Source organism: Lissotriton helveticus, chromosome 3_1 (genome assembly GCF_964261635.1).
Source record: "Lissotriton helveticus chromosome 3_1, aLisHel1.1, whole genome shotgun sequence".
In the NCBI taxonomy this organism is placed as follows: Eukaryota; Metazoa; Chordata; class Amphibia; order Caudata; family Salamandridae; genus Lissotriton; species Lissotriton helveticus.
In genome coordinates this window covers 801426130-801444375 of record NC_136061.1, presented here as the reverse complement: position 1 = coordinate 801444375, position 18246 = coordinate 801426130, and the positions used below count along the sequence as shown (strand labels likewise).

Sequence of the window (18246 nt, the reverse complement as noted above, 5' to 3'; positions counted from 1 at the left end):
GCACAGGATTGGCTGATTCCTCAACTGCTGTTTTTTTAATTTCCGTATCAGGATTTACCGATTCAGTATTTACCGATTCGGTAATATTTACAGTTTCGGAAAAACTGATCGGTATTGTGGATTCGGTAAATGTTTACCGATTTTTACCGAATTATTACGTACATGGAAAATACCGATTTCTAAATACCGATTCGGTAAAATTCGGTAATTAGGAATCGGTATTCTAGTGTTTGGAAATAATATCTGGGGACACTATATAGCAAGTGTTGTTGTGCTTATAGGCATCAGGGTGGAATAAACATTTTTGCTATTGCTATTTGACCCATAAGGGACATAGGTAAGACTCTCCAAAATCTTATGGAGCCACATATACCCTCAACTACTCTCCCCATATTAAGATCTAGCTAAGAGGTGACCGTAGTCGCCAGTCGGATCCCCAGGTACTTAGTCCCCTCTGCCACATAAGGGAGCCTCACCAAAGGCATTACGTCCCTTGGCCCCATTGCCGACCTCCCCAATGGGATCAGTTTGGATTTCCCTGGGTTTATATGAAGACCTGTGACATCCCCAAACCTCTGCAGCACATTAATGTACACCATAGTATTATTGGCGTATAGGGAGAGCACATGTTTAGTGTCCCAAAGAGTTATCCCCTAAATATCCATCTGTCCCCTCAAAGCTGCTGCTAGAGGCTCCACAGCTGCCGCGAAAAAGCGTTGATAAAGGGTAGCCCTTAAGGGGTGCCCCGGCCTTGTGTAAATGGTTTAGATACCATACCTCTTGCCCATATTCAGGAAAAGGGGGCAGTATAGAGCTATTGGACCCATTTGACAAAAAAACAGGCCCATTCCGAGCCGTTGCAAGACCAACCAGACATACAACCATCCCACTGAGCCAAAGGCCTGCTCTATGTCGAGCAGTGCCAGGGCATAATCATCTTCCATGGAACATGCCAGACATGCGCCAGGTGCTGCAGGTTATGAGTGGTGCTGCGCTTTGGGATGAACCGGCCTGGTCTGTGTGTATAAGGTGAGGCATATGTGGGAGGAGCCGACCCGCCAGAATATTTGATTCTTATACACATTGGCTAGATGCGCTTGGACTTAAAGCATAGCCTGCTGCGTACATACTATTTCCCTATTGCCACCCTGAATCTGTAGTATTGGCGTCACAGATGCCTACCATTTTACAGGTCAGGCAAGTAAAGTCCCAGTTGTGTCTACCTCCACATGCAAGCTTTGCATATATGTAAACCTTTCTAGTCTGCACCAATTCGTCAGCAAAGCCTCTTGGGCAGCGCACCACTCCTCCATCACATGTGGAGCCGTAGGAAGTTCCGCCCCTAACTTGCCCAACTTGCACAAATTCTGTTACTGTGTTCGTATATATCTTGTTGCAACTGCTGTCTTACCCTATAAGTTGTTTTATTCAGACCCCGCAAAAGACAACCTTCATGGACCCCCATTTCTTCTTGAAGTAACCAGACAAGGTATCCAAGACCGCGGCTGCAAAGGGGGGGATCCGACAACACCTCTGCCCTAGGTGCCATACGGGTATAGCTGGGCGTTACTGGGCTCCCCTGAAATTGAGCATGATTGATGAGTGGTCTGAGCAGTACCTAGGTAAATAAGTTATCCCTTTCACCTCAGGAGAAAGCTCGAATGAAAGGAAACAGAGTCCAGCAGGCTGAAAGTACCAGTCACTGGGGTATGACATTAAAAACAATATCTTTTTAGGGTAGGGAACCCTCCATACATCACACTACTGCATGCCATGCAAGATATCCCTTGGAGTCCCAGTGATTCGGGGTTTGGTATGCGTTGGGGGGTTCACGGTCCAATGTCCCATCCAGGACGCTTTTAACGTCACCCGCCATAATTACTGCTGTACCCAGGTAGGGGCCTGCCACTGCCACAACAGCCGGAAGGAAGGCAGGACAGTCAATATTAGGGGTGTACATAGTAAGGATACATATTTCATTTCCCTCCAATTTACAGTGTAAAAAACCATACCTCCCCTCGGGATCCACAACATGCCGCAGTCATTGAAAAGGAACACCCGGAGCCACCCATATGAGGACCCCTTGCACAAAGCCCGAGTAAGAGGTAGAAAAAAAGCTGCCCTCTCCATCTCCGCCGTTTACATGGCAGTGACTCCCCCCACACGTGTCTCCCGTAGGCATGCCTTCGCCACTCCATAGTGTTTCATAAAAGCAAATACCCGCCTGTGTTTATCAAATGATGCCATATCATGGACATTCCATGTGATCAGCTTTGTTACATAGGAAGCTATTAGTTGTAAAGCATTTGCATCTCTCTCCAAATCACCCACTCCACCTTTCACATTCCCATCAACCAATGGGATCCCTCCAGCAGTGCAAACATGATAATCAGACACGAAGGCAGTGGAAACAATCCCAACCATATCAAAACAAGTACATCATGGTCAAACCCCACTTTCCCCCTCCCCTTGGGCAGTACGCCTATCCTTCCACCCCACAATCATAGAGAGCAAGGACTATTTGTCCAAACCCCAAACAAAAGATGACAGAAACCCAGATCGTCACTGTCCTCAGTTCTTGTTTTGTTTCTGGTCTGTCCACAGGTGTGTGGTGTAACATCCCCAAATACATGTACTATGCTAGTGGTTGGATACTACTGGGGTGTGAGGCGGAGACCTCCAGCCCCCCACACGGGTATCAACCTCGGGAAGAGCCACCCATTGACAGCAGCTCATTACATGTGAAGGAATAAATGCCTATACAGCACCTCATGCAATATTCTCCTCCCATTACATTCCAGCCCATACTCCCATTAGCATCAAGACCCCCACATTCCACTTAGCTGAGCAACCCAGGCATGTTCATGTGCCGCTGTTTTAACTGTTAGCATTATCAATCAAGCTCCAGATCTTAGGTTGCCACATCCGAGCACCGTCTCCGAGACTTGCAGAGTCCCAGCAGGGCAGAACCCGATCCGCCCCGGGCTCCCATCTTTGGTGCTGGATTTCCAGTGGTTCAGCATCTCCGGTCACATGCAGACCTGCCTGGCTCCGACGATAGGGATGACTCTGTCAAGGGCACCAGACAGGCACCCTCCCGTCCAAGGGTATACTGCCAGTCGCTCACCTCAGTCGCCGAAAAAAGAACACAGCTATTCGGTTACATTCAACTCGTAACTTAGCGGGGAAGAGGAGGCTGTACTTTAGATTAAGATCCCAAAGACATCGTTTGACCTCAAGGAACTTTTTGCATTGGTGTGTAGTCAGGATAGATATGTGGGTGGAGAATCAAACAGCAACGGTCCCTAAGTATGTGTGGTTTACAGTCTAATGTCCCTGTTCCGGTGGTTGAAAAGCTGGGCACCAGGCGGCGCACCAGGTTTAGGCATGGAGACCAGTGCCCTGTGTGCTCTTTCAATCGTAAAAAACTATGAGAGCCTTCTGGGAGCTGGGACATTTTTGATACAGTCTTCTAAGAACAACTCAGTTGAGGTTCCCTCCACCGTCTCAGGAAAACCCACAAACCGTAGGTTGTTCCTACGAGACCTTCTTTCAGAGTCTTCGGCCTGGTCATCGAGCTTCACCACCCGTTTCTGGAGATCCAGGAGAGTGCTCCTGAGAGATCAGACCTATGTTTGTAATGTATCCATGTTCTATTCAGTTGTGGTCAATCTTTCCAATACCTTACGCGGGTCACAGCACAGCAAATTGACCTCAATGGCCACAGAGTCAATTCTGTGTAGCATGTCGTCCCGGGTGGTTTGGATCATTGGAACATGTCCACCAAGGAGGGGGATGACTCCACGGTCCGCAATGATTCCTCACCATGGTCTGCCATTGTCGGCTGCGGCCCTGGGGGAGAGGTAGCGTGTCGTTTAGGATTTTGCTGGCCTGCGCAGCCCGGTTCCCCTTTCTTTTGCCATCCCGGCCTTTCACCTGGGGGCCAATAGTCCAGGAATCTGCTGGAATCACCTCGGGAAGCAGAGTTGTGTCCTTTCCAGGTATCCCTCCAGGGGCGCTACTTCACACCTCCTCAGACAGCAGCCCCCCAAAAACTATGCGCCGGCAGTGCCTACAATTCATGTTAGCACTGGGGCGCTGTCCCAACATACGGTCTGCCACTCCCGGTCTCTCAATGTCCATCCGGTGTTTCAATCAGGGCACTGCCCTGCACACGCCTCCTCCTTGTTGGACACCAGGGGACAACCGCCTCCCTGCAGCAACCCTCACACTCCCAGGAGATTTCACACCCAGACTCGTGCCTCCACCAGGCGGACGCCTCCCAAACCCAGTGTTGGAGGGTTTAGCAGCCTAGTATAGTCCCACTCCTCACAGCCCTCCCCCCAAGCAGCTCTCCTCCTCGGTGTCCCCACAGTCTCATCTACAGCGCCTGCTAGCAACCAGAGGCCACGGTCCACCAGTCACCTTCGTTGTTAACTATGGTTTCGCAGGCCAGCCAGTTTGATATCACGGATCCTAAACCATCACAGCCCAGATCTCCAGGATCATAGCAGGGGACTGGCTGATCGTCTGCTCTGCATGACTCTTTTTAGCTTTGTGGTAGGCCGCCTGCCGAGTCCCCAGCCGCCGCGTGAATCTCTGCACTGTGTTCCACTCGCAGGTCCATGCATGTGGGAAGGCCTCTTTGCAAGCTCAGCACCTCTCGGCATATCAGAGATGCAGCGCTTCACCTTCCAGCAGCAGCCCTGGGGACACCACTCATGTCCTCTTCCGCGGCCGTCCACCTCTCGTCCCCAGGATCTCGCAGGCAGGTGTTCAACCCCACAGCATGCAACTGACCCTGAGGCTCCCCCAGCCTCAGGGTCAGTTCCCTTCTTGTTTGCAGGGCATTCTTGGTTCAAGCACTAATGCTGTTGGCTCCAGCGCACCGTCCCATTCGATCTAGGGTCACTTCCCCAATAGTGCTGGGGCATACAGCGACCGGATAGAAGACATAGGCAGGCGGCCAGGCAACCATCTGCAGTGGCTCGCTCTCGTCGACAGGGCCCGTCACCCCAGCTGGTCTCACAGCGCCTGGGCACCCATGCTAGTAGACATTTCTGAGGCCTCCCTGCCCAACTTTCCTCAGGGTAGAGAAAAGGTTGCTGCTGATCTGCTAGGCCGCCGCCTCTCTGGAGCCCAGTCTTAAATTGTACTACCAAACAGTGTCCAGATAGATCGTTTTATTAATTAATCATACGTGACTTCAGTGCTTTGTTCTAAAGCTCATGTTTTTCTATTTTACTTCTTTTTTGTACTTTTTTCAAACAAGAATGGACATTATTCACATGTCATCTTATCGGGCAACACATATTTTTCAAAGAAATATTAACATTCAAAACAGTAACTAGTATTGTAACACCAAAAAATGCAAAACACAGTTCACAATTCAATACATTGGGGCCAGTGTCTCGGGCCTCAAAGAGGGTAACCATATGCAATTTCCAGAACCATAAAATGCTCCTCTGGATGAACTGGTAGCGGTGGTAATCCCCTAAGATTTTTGGTGTTCCACACTTGAGCCTACATTCAATTTTTTGTGAAGCAAATCAGGCTCCACAAAAGGGAAAAGAATACTTTAGTATCAAACCACAAAGGTTTATTAAACATTAATGGGTTCCAGAAGATAAAACTCAGGTTATTAACAATATATAGTTAGAATGCATATGGTTCAAATAATAGGCAACCAAATTAGGTTAAATCTTTCAAAGCAGAGGACGAACCAGGGTCACCTCCTAGGGAAGGACAAAGAAAAAGTCAGGCCTCTCTCTGAGAGCGCACTCTAAAATCTCTTGCTCTACTGTATTCTAATGTGTTCTGCTCACACAGCACTAACATTTTACACAACTGCAGGGAGTTCTCAAAAAAACTATTCAATTAGGTTAAAGCAAAATTATACAATTACATACTCAATAAATTATCAAGATTTCTCATAATACAAGCTTCTCTCTGCGTCCTCCAAACTTATACTATCTGTAACAAGATAAAATAGGTCTTATCTGCACACTGCAAGTATCTCTTGAATGTACATTAAAATATTACACGATAATCACAAAGAAAAGAAAGCATGTCACATAGGAAAGAAGGAAAAAGTAAAATGCACTTCATAACTCCAGCTTGAGTAGAAATACAGTGTTCATGTGCCACAAAGCAAAGATGGCAAACAACATTAATGCAGGCCTTAATTTCAAAATGCTTTAATTAAGCTAAACATTAATAAACATATTTTCTCTCTACATTAGCATTAGTGTGACTATGCATTAATATCATGTTAATGTAAAACATTTGGTATAAAACCTTCACCAAACCCATTAGGGCTGTACTTTATTGCAGTTAAAGCTATTTTCTGTACTAGTCTCAGCGTCACAGTCATCTTGCAAAAGGGCTCCTCACAGAACTGTCAAAAGGCACCTCAGAATGGGAAATGTGCCTTGTGATTATGATTCCCTTGATAAAAACTTGTGAAGGGATTTGCATATATAACCAATACGAAACACATCCTCCAGAACTAAATTATGATCATGGAAGTTTTGGGATGGTTCTTCATTTTCACGGGAGTGTGTAATAATACTGTATGGTACCAATAAGTGTCCACTACATCAACCACTTTGAAATTAAACTGTGTCTTCTTATGGAGAGACCTACATCCGTGCACTGCGGAGGAAGAACAGCAAATTCTCTTCTAGGCCATTTCCCACAATCAAGCTACCCACACTGGGATGCTGGTGGTGGTGGTGCTGATTGCAGGTACTTGATGCCTACGGTTCACTGATAGAATATCAACCCCTAAAATATCCCCATACAAAAATATTGAGTTATAAATATCAATGTAAAAAACATTGACATCCTATATTTATAATGGTAAGTATAAAAATATGGAAAAAACAATATCGATGTAAAAAAATATAGTTGTACAAAATAGCGATTTTAATACATATAAAAAAATAATAGTAAATATATTAAATAATAAAATGAACTTAAAAAAAATTATTATATTCAATATACATTTTAACAAATAAGACACATACATTTAATTGTAAAAATGTCAACATTCTTATATAAAATGTAATATATATATATATTTGCTTTAAAACAATTAATAAACTATTCATTTTTATTTATTTTATAATTTTATAAATAGATAACATTTTACAAATAAATATATATATATGGACATACACCAATAGCATAAAATCTAATAAAAAAAACAATATATTATAAATTAAAACATTAAACTATTTAATAGTCTTTAAACGTACATTTTCCACTACAATGAGGGCAACAGTAGGGAAAGTGCTGGATAGCAGAGGGGTAAAAAATATTATTGCTACTCCAGTGAGTGCAACAGTAAGGAAAGTGCTGAACAGCTAAGGGGTAAACATTACTATTTCCAGTTCAAGGAGGTGAGGGTCATGGCATGTTTCCTGGGCTTATCGCTCCGCCTTGCCAATTGTGCTAGCTGGTCAACCGCATCAGCCCATGCTCTCCTTTCGTGGTTTCTGCAGATACACACAATACTGCCAGCCAATCCACCACCACAATGCAGCCAGCAGTTTTGAGGCTGTGCTGAACACTGCCTCCGTGATCAAGATCAACAGACTGCCTGTCCACTACCACCCCTGCAACCCCACCTGTCAAACCCCTTTAGCATGCCCTTGGTGGAGCACAACCATCCGAAAGAAGGTAGGAGCCGACAATTTGTGAAAAGGTTGGCAGGCCATAACCTCGGAATGGTGGGTCCTGCAAATAGTTTGACAGTGATATGTCCTACCTTTTATACTTTTGAATCTGCACCTTCCACTGCCTCCCCCCAAACAGCTGATGGAGTGCCATCTTTTCAGCAGGAAGTGCAAGCCATTTTGGCGAATGGGACTTCGGAGAGGGTGTCTACGCCAGAAGTAGGAAGTGGGTGTTATTCCATCTACTTTGTCGTCAAGGCCAAGAGAAAGGCGCCCTCTAAACGTCTTCCCCTGGGAAGAGAAATTCAAAATGCTCACTCTGGCCCAGGCATTGTTTGCCCTCAATCCTGGATATTGGATGGTGGAGCTGGACCTGCAGGACACCTCTTGCCATATACTTGTCCTCCAGGGCCCTCAGCGTTACCTGTGGTTTGTAGTGGGATAAGAGCATTTTCAGTTCACTGTGTTCCCATTAGCCAGGGCCCCTTTGATATTCACAAAAATGATGGTGGTTTGAGCAGCACATCTTCAGAGGTCTGGGGTGCCAGACATTCCCTACCACTGGGACTGCTGTTGAACACATGTTTGCCCTGGCAGTTGTCAACCCCCTTGAGACAACAGCAAACCTCTTGTCATCATTGGCGTTCGCTATCAGTATGCCAAAGTCACACATAACTCCTTCTGCAACGCTCCCCTTCATCTGAGAAATTGTGGACATGGAATGGTTTCATGCCTTTAATCCTAGAAAAGAAAGTCCAAGATATTTAGACTATGATCCCGATCTTTCTGCCTCGAACCTGGATTTCAGTGGATTCCTGGATGTCAGTGATGTTGACTATGAGGTTACGGCAACTGATGGTCTCCTGCATGTTGCTGGTCAAGCACGCCACGTGGCATATGCACACTCTACAATGGGCTATGAAGTCTCAGTGGGCCTAACATCAAGGGGACCTCTCCAAACACGTACAGATTTCAGAGGAGAGTGCAAAAGATCTGCAGTAGTGGATACTGGACCATGATTGAGTCCGCGGTAGATCCCTCTCCCAACCCCACCCAGAGCTAACAGTGGTGACCGATGCATCGCTTTTGGATTGAGGTGGCCATCTGGGAAATTGGGAGATAAGAAGCCTTTAATCACTGGATATTTACTTTTTATAGCTAAAGGCGATTCCCTTCTGCTGACGGCCTTCCTTCCATCTATTCTGTGGTAGCCGGGACAGTTACTCACGAACAACAGCACAGTGATGCGGTACTGCAACAAACAGTGGGCTGAGGTCACAGACTCTGTTGCAGGAGGCCATACGCCTCTGGAAATATTTGGACCCCCACGGAATTTTGCTGGTATCCAGTACTCATGATCTTGAGCATCTCTCCCCTGATCAATAGAATACCATTGGTGCGGTGAGCAAGTGAGCTTCAAGATCTCTGTATCAACCCGCTGTGCACCACCTTCTTCCCAGACAAGGTGGTTTTTCTGACACATGCAGCAGTGTCACAACATTAGGCAAGAAGAATGACCATTGGTCAAATCATTACCTTGCCAGTGTTCTATGCTCCATGGAACTCTTTCAAGGAGGAAGAGCCACTCCACCATTTGGACCCCAAGAGAGCTCTAAACCTTCATTTGATCGTTCCAAAGAACAATGGGTGGAAGATCAGCTGTTTGTGGGGAACTCTGGAGCAAATAATGGCAAAGCGGTGCAGAAGAGAACAATCTCCAGCTAAATCGTACTTTGCATTAAGATCTGCATGGTACTAGCCAAAAAGCAGCTTCCAGAAAGACTGCATGCTCATTCTATCAGAGCCAAAGCTGTTACCATTGTGTTGGCAAGCTGAGTCCCTGTCCTGAACATTTGCCAGGCAGCTATATGGGCGTACCTCCTTGTGTTCACAACGCACTATTGTCGAGACATTTTGCCCACTCCCTCCCGCAGGACTTTTTAGTTGAGTTCATTCACAGACCCACCTTTGAATAAGCACTGCTTTGGTATCTATTCAACCGGTGAGGAATCTGCAGTTAAAAGCTTATATCAGAAGAACAGGTTTCTTATATTCGGTAATGCTCTTTCTAGTAGAGAATTAGGGAATGTTGCTGATGGTGAACCACATGGCAGGATCATTGCATGCCAGAGTGGATCATGAATGGCAGTTGCACCCAGAGGTGTTGCGAGATCTCTTCCATGAATGGGGAGAACTGTGGCGCGATCTGTTTACCACTGCAGAGAACACACAATGTCAGCAATTTAAGCGAGAAATGTCTTGGAAACTCCAACTTGCAGAAGATGTGTTCCACCTTGCCCCAGACTGGCATTACCAGGCTTCTAGTGTTTCCCCGGGGTCTGGCAGGATGGGGGCCAATAACTCTGCTAGTGGGGACTGGTTTTGTTGCTGGCCACTGGCAGTCCACGTTCCTCTCTGCAGTTCTTATAGATACACAAGCCAAGAGAAATTATTTAAAGAATGTTTTAAAACAATTTCTTTCTCTAACAGAGGGGAACATGGTTGGTTGACGCCCAGCTACAAAGCTGGCCCCCACCTTACCTTCCCACTGGAGAAATGCTGCACGTGCTGTATGGGGGCTGTTCTGGCAAAACATACCAGGGCTGATATTGGGGCATACTCACTATTCCTGTATGCCTTTCTTCCGCTAACGCTCCTGCTATGAGTCCTCAAGAAGATCTCAAATGACTGGACCCAAATCATCCTTGTGGCCTCGCATTGTGCATGGAGAGTATGTTATCCAGAACTACTGATCCTGAACATCTCTCCTCTGATCAGGCTGCCCCTTTGAGAGGATTTGCTGTTGCAATAGCAGGGCAATTCTCTGCAACCAGGCCTTCACAAACTCCACCTTCATTTTTTTATATCTTTATTGCATTTGATAGTTTCCATTACATATAATGCAAGTAGTGATACAAATAGCATTAAAGGCAGAGATAATGTTGCTATGTTGCCGTTTACATAAAGCCGGGTGTTACCTTCAAACAGTCATAGCAAGTTCGGGTTCTATTACACCGGATTTGGTGTGTACGTGTAAGGTGTCATTAACAGCGATTGCCTACTCGTATTGTTATCTCCAATTGCAGAGCAAGACAAAACATTCACATGTGCATCGCCCCAACCGTGTTCATTTACCTGCAGGTGCATTGGCTTACATAGGGACACTTAACACATATTCAGCTCATCTGTGAAATCCGCCCATGGTGTATCGTGGGCAAATATGTGTGCATTATTGCGGGGTGCTAGATTTTTTCAGTTTTAAAAGTCAACGTTGGAACCATAACTAATAAAAACAAGTGGAAATCAAAAGAAAGAGAGATATCAAATATCGAATGTAATGTAGAGCCGTCATGTAAAATGCCATTCGATTCCGATTGTGGTTAAGCCAGTGTGGTGGCAGTTACTGTCGCCATTTATAATGCATATAATACAATTACATGGATGCTGGGGCAGCTTGTGGCTAATGTCATGTCTATAAGGTGTGACAAAGGCTCAGGTCTTCGTCTCCCAGCCCCTTGGTTGTGACCGGGGTCTCCGGGGTTGCAGAGTGGTTGAGATACTGAGCAACATGCTAAGCATCATCTCCTGGCTGTTGCACAGATGGGGTAGGCAAAGTGGCATTGGATCGTGTAAGGGCTTTGAGGATATCATCCCAGGGTTGCGCTGTGGGATATTTCCGCAGCCCTGCCGTTTCTACCCTGTGGAGGTTAGTGCTTTCTGCCCGTGCCCATACTTCTAGGGATTTTATCCAGCTAAGCAACTCCGGGGGATCTTTGTGTTTCCATCTCTTAGTGATCAGTCTTTTTGCAGTAATGAGCCCTAGGTCGCGAAATCTAGAGCTTACTTTATTTGCTTTAGTACGTTTATAAAACCCCAGGATACAGACCGCCCATGTGTTTGGTACCTTAGTGTTAGTGCAGTTCGTGAGTGTCTCCGTTATTGCACGCCAGTAGGGCAGGATCAGGGGGAAAGGCCACAGCATGTGTAGGAAGTCAGCGCCAGCGCCTTGCAGCAGGCATCATGGGCAAACAGAGGTGTTAATATTGAAGTATTTATTGATCTTCTCCAGGGAGAGGTATGCTCTATGTATGTTTGCATAAGTTTAAATCGTGAGTTGCGTGGTATGTGTGTGGCGCTGGCTAAGACGCATTCCCATTCCTTGTCAGTCCAAGGACAGCCTCTATCTTCAGCCCAACGTACCTGGAGTCCCTTTAGTGGTTTCGTTACATGGATGAGCAGGGCTTGCACTAGCCAATGAATCACATGCGACCCTTCCCCCATTACATGCAGATACTGCAATAACTGATGTGTCAGCAGCTCATTCGTCAAGTCTCCTCACGCTTGCTTCACAAGCTCCACCTTCATGCGTGGAGACCTCCGGCCTTCCTCTGGAAACTGTTGATGTCACCTTGGCAACCCTCGACAAAAACCCTATACGCCTACTGTTGGGACAACTGTGTTACTTGGTGCAGTACTCTGCCTGGAGGGGGTCTATCTGCAAACTTATATGACATTTTGTTGTTTATTATGCCCTTAGCCAGTCAAGGCCTTGCTCTGCTACAGGGTTTGAGGTTGCCGGATCAGCCCTGATTATTTAAGTCAGCAGTTGTTATGCTCTACTTGAAGGGGTTACAACATTTGTTTCATCCCTCTCCCTTTGTCATGCCACAGTGGGACTTTAACTTCTTTGTAACATTTCTGATGTGCACTCCTGTTGTTTTGAGGCTGAGAAGCATCAAGCAACTGCTATGAAGAGGCATGGTGTTCTCCGTTGCCATACCATTGGTGCGGCGCATGAGTGAGTTTCAAGCTCTCTGTGTCAACCCGCTGTATACCACCTTCTTTTCAGACAAGATGGTTTTGCTGACACGTGGAGCAGTGTCACAACATTAGGCAAGAAGGATGTCCATGGGTCAAAATATCACCTTGCCAGTGTTCTATGCTCCGCTACACTCCTCCAAGGAGGAGGAGGAGAGACTCCACCATTTGAACACCAGGAGAACTCTAGGCCTTCATATTGATCTTACCAAAGAACAATGGGTGGAAGATCAGCTTTTTGGGGGTTCTCTGGAACAAAAAAAGTCAAGGCTGTGCAAAAGAGAAAAACCTCCAGCTGGATGGTACTTTGCATTGAGATCTGCAACACCCAGGCCAAAAATCACCCCCACGCTCACTCTATCAGGGCCAAAGCTGTTACCACTGAGTTGACAAACTGAGCCCCTGTCCTGAACATTTGCCAGGCGGCTGATAGGCATCCCTCCATATGTTCACAAAGCACTATTGTCAGGATTCCCAAGAGAGGATTTTGACCCACTCGCTCAGACAGGACTTTCCGGTTTGAGTTCATTAACACTCCCAACTCCAAATAAGGACTGCTTTGGTATCTATCCAAAAGGTGAGGAATCTGCAGCTAAAAGTTTCCATCAGAAGAACAAGTTACTTATCTTCAGTAATTCTCTTTCTGGTAGAAACTCTGTCCAGCCGCAGATTACTCATCCTCCCCATTTTGTGCTTTGACTCTATCCAGTAATACGATCCCAAGTCTAGGAATCTGCACACTTGTCATAACCAATTTGCTATTAGGGCTCTGCATCTGGAGGCGTTAACAGCTTTGAAAGAAAAATTACACGAGCACAGAGGAGTAGCGCTAATAGAGGCTTCGTATGTCATTTCTGGAATGGAACACCATCAGCTTGGACCCACACAGCACCACATACCGGCACACCGAAATACAGCTGAAAAGCTTCCAGATCCTGTCTTATGTGTGGTGAATACTTAAAAGGTGAGGAATCTGCGACTAGATAGTCTCTACCAGAAAGAGCATTATTAAAGGCAAATAACTTGTTTGTTTCAACCAAACTAAGCATTAAAGAAGTCTGCATCAACTAATAGCTGACTTATGATTCAGACAAACCCTACTGTGTTCACATTCAGTATCAAAACTACAAGCCCTCTGGCACAACAGCACATTTAATTGGATTACTAATTATAGTAACTCTCTCATACATGCACCATCATCTTCCAACGCACAAGACAGATCCGAAGACCACTCTGACTAGACATTTTGAAAAGGTTTGTAAAACTTCCATAACACTTGCAAAAAACTAAACCATAAAACACATTGGAGCCAGAAAGCCTGCACCACGATGTCAGCAATGTCCACAAGAATGCTTGGAGGCAGGTCCTTGGGCATCAAGCAGGGTCTTATTGGTAAGGTGGGCACTTGGGCAGTGGGTGATCGGCCGGTATCTGAGTTGCAGCGGTGGGTCGCTTTTTTGCCCAGCATGGTGGCCCATTTGGACTGTGTCTCTGCTGGTCAGATGCCGCCAGCGGCCCAGTGGAGGACTGAGTGGCCATTCTGGAGATGATGGGCCTCTATTGCCGCCCTTTTACCAACAGGGCAGATGTGTAATTCGAAGTCTTTTGCTGGGCCATCCCATTAATGCATGCAGATTGAGCATGGGAAGGGGACCAGAGCAGAAGTGACCTCACTTATAATAAGGTGTGGTTTACCATTGTGAACTAATCCGTGTACAAAGAACCCTGCCAACATATGCATTTATATAAAATCTCAGTGAAGTTAAGAAAGCATGCCTCATTATAGTTATAATACTGAAGCAGTTTTTTGCGAAAATTCATAATTGAGGCCACATATTTTTAGGGTGCCATGGCCTATTTTTTTATCCCAATCCAACCCTGACGTCAGATGCTCAAAACTCCGAAATACCATAACCCCAGCCTAAGAACATGAACCAATCACCTCCTGTTCAGAAAACTGAAGACCAACTCCTTTGGCAAGGCATTATTCTGATGTTTAGAATCAATAACAACAGCATTATAGCAATACTGATTACAGTAGCTTCAACTCCCATGCAATTTGACTCTTCCTCCCTTCTCTGTGCCAATGCAGACTCTTTCTTCATTTAGAGCTCCCTAGCAAATGCAAGCCTACATGCCTCCTGCTTTACAAAACTCATCAGTAAAGAAATATCAGTTGGCACAGCTCTGTAACTCATGACCCATGAGTGTCAATAAAATACTGACAACAGCCGTAAAGGGCATCAGTTGATTAGAAAGATTGTTATATATTGCCCCAATATATCCTTCTTATTGAAAATGACAATATTTGAATGGTTCTTCCCCAGATTGTTTTTCTTTCAGAACACTATTGTTGCTGAACCTGTTTTTGTTGGCCATAGGACCGTTGTACACTTAATTCCTGCTAATCATTGCTTGTGCTGTCCCTTTTAAACATGATGAAATTGCCAGATACCCAATTGGCACATTTCATTTACTTCTGTTACCATATACTACACAGTTATATGTACCGATGGTCTGTAAATTAAATGCTACAAGTGGGCTGAGCAAAACCAAAGGGGATGATGGATGGAGTGTTGAACAATGCAAGCACTCATTATGTATTTAAGGCAGGGTGCATGGTATTTGAAAATACATGCTGTACTTTTGAAAGTTTTACAAGTCTCAGCATTGAAAAATCTACAAAGTTGTTTTTCACTTTGGCAAGGTTGGTCTCCTGTAGACTAATGCTAGGTTACCTTATTAATAATTTAATAAGTGATAACTTCAGTTTGGCAACAGTTACTTCTTCCACTCATTTTAGTTGTAATGTAAAATCCTCTGTATAAACTTTACCATTACAGTTAGACAAAACGGTATCCCTCACCCACGGGCTGGCTATGAGGATAAAAGTGGCACTCTTAGATCCTCAAATAGGAACACTCCTGGGCCTGTGAAGATCAGAAGAAGGTCTACCCTGCTGCAGGAAGAACCTGAAGTAAGGCTTGCTTGCCTTGACCTAGGACCCTGGAAGTGACTCCAAGGGTCAGTTGGCTGATCACCTATTCGAGCTACTGGGACACAACAAGCTTCCAGAGTCCTTTCCTTCTTTACAGTTGACAAGACCCAACTGGACCTGACCTCATCCTCTCTGCTGGTCTCTATGGGAATGAGTCCGGACCCCCACGTACTGTCCACAAGGTTCTGGAACCTTGGCTATGGTCCGAGTGTACTCATCCCTACCTGACTGCAATCTTCACCAGATTTGATGCTGAGCGGCACCTGACCGACGGCTTTGACAAACACAGACGTCAAGCAGCACCCTAGCGATTCCAGACTTCACCACTCTTTGAGCACCACTTCCACCTTGCACTACTGGTGACTCGTCAACAACCACTTTTTGGCCCTAAAAGTTCTGAAGTCCAAAGGTACACTTTCCACCGTGATAAACCTGGTGCCTGTATGTGACTCGAGCTCCATTGGGGTCAGCCCTAATTTTTTACTTAGATCTGGTCTAGACTATCCGGTACACTGCGGATGGCAATTGGTGCTTCTCGGCACAATTTCTAATCCAAACTTTAAAAATTCATATCTCTGGTTATATTTAAAGGATTTTTGTTGTTTTGATGTCATTTTCCTTATCAAAATGCCCTCACTGCCACTTGCTACCTGACTGACACCGGTCCCGGGGGAATTCAGCCACCAGCAACTCACGCGCCAGGAGGCGAATATATCATTGCCGGGCTCCCGCTGCGATGGACGCCCGCGGCGTGGCCGGGCCAAGGGTGGGCCTGTCTGCACCAATCAGCGACAGGAAGAGGCAGGGCTGGGCTGGGCCCCCTCTCTTGGTACTGTGCTTTGAGAAGTTTTATCTGGTCTTACTGTTAACTAAGGACAAGCGCGACACTGACACTGTAAGTCTGACCTACTTGGCGTTACTGTCTTTTGGAAATATTTTATATCCGTTTGACCTTTTACTCTCTACTTTGGATCTAAGGAGGTGCACTGTATGGAAATGGGGAATAAGAAACACCCGAGCTCTGCACTAGCATAGCCTCCACCAAAATCTCACCAGCCAATAATAAATTTTAAGTGTGGAGGAAACTCTAACCATATGCTCGGAGAATTCCCCTAAAATAGTAAACTCTTGTACACTTCCTTCAAGTGCAGCCCAATTCATTGAATTGCAGACTGAGAGAACCGGCACTGTGAATAAGTATAATAATGAGATTGTGCACAATCTTACCTCAGTGGGCCCTTTGAATGCCCATCCCTCATCTAAGCTCTTCAAAGATTCTATGGAGCTGCCCAGTAGATTCTATTGCAGCTCCTCCTTATGGGCATGTAAAGGCTAAAAAGAGGGCTCCAGCATAGAAGCTGGGTGCAACCCCTAAGTTCCCTAGAGCTGTTAATAAATCAGTACCCACCGCACCCCTAGACTGCATTCCATGGGTGACCTATGTTCATACCCTGACTGTACTAATTAAGACCTCTGTTTGCATTCTTACAGACCGACTTAAATCTATAGAATGTGCTGTGTGTACTTGTGTTGAGCGATTAGCCTCAACAAATCTTTATTGTGGGAGAAATGATCATGCTAATGCCAATTTTGATGCTTTAAGCTCTAGAGCCTCTCTGACTCCACTGTACCAAAAACATGCACCAGGGAACCCCAAATTACCCAGATGACCAGCATTAAATCTAGAGCCCCATCCTAACCTTGTTCAAGGTGTTGACGTAGACAGGGTTTATAATGAAGATGCACCAACAGCGTTTGTGTCGGACACCTGCTCCGGGGGTTTCTGCCATTATTCACCCTTTGCCGGTCAAAGTTCAATTAGATCTTCCCTCTGCTGCTCCCCCATATGTGGTTATTTTGGCCAATGTCCCAACCCTAGGTGTCCTTTCTCAAGAAAAATGGGACTCGTTGAGAAACAAGGCTCTTAACTGGTTAAACACCAGGGTTGGGATAGAGGGAGCACTTTTTGCAGATTTTAAGATGGCCAGACGGGTAGGGTGAGTTGGCATGGGGCCCAAAGTGCTTCAGGGGGACTGTGTGGTACTCTCTTTTAAAACCCCAGCACTAGTTAGTACAATACTTTTGAATTCAAATCACTTTCCTACCGCTAGGTTTCTTTTATAGGCCCCCTTTACAATTGCCGATACAGATGAATGCTGAGTCACAGCAATTTTTCCAAATACAACCAGCTGTCCAACCACTAATTCTAAATTCAATCATTGTACGACCCTTGATGTATCCTATTGCAACATCCATTAGATTTGATTGTCTCTCAAGTCTCGCTGGGGTGGACTGACTACAGGCTGAACTAGTGTTAGGAACCTCTTTGTATAATCCCGTCCCTATTACCGCAACACCTGTTAATAACTTCCAGATAGAAGAGGATCTATCGGTTACCCAACTAACTGAGGAGCGGGCTACGCTGAGCAATGAGATAAATAAGGACTGTATAATTCCTGACCTAAGTACCATTACTGTCTTATGTTTGAATGTAGCGGGGCTCTATAGCAAGAATAGTTTACCTGAATGGTTAGACTTTGTGACAGGTTTTAACATTATTTGTTTGCAGGAAACATGGGTTGTGGAACCAATCCATCTGAATAGGTATAAAACATTTACTTCTCCAACAACTCCATCGAGGCATGGCAGACCCAAGGGTGGTATCTGTATTTACGTGTCAAACAAACGAAGGTCTTCTATTGAAAATGTAAAGTTCCCTAACACTTTTTATCAAATTGTTTCTGTCGAGCT

The 18246-nt window shown here is 45.5% G+C and overlaps 1 protein-coding gene across 2 annotated transcripts in view; it reads right to left on the bottom strand.

Moving 5' to 3' along the window:
- Window positions 1-18246, bottom strand: part of LOC144822968 (uncharacterized) — a 567214-nt gene that overhangs the window by 116563 nt on the left and 432405 nt on the right. The gene's annotated exons all lie outside the window — the stretch shown is intronic.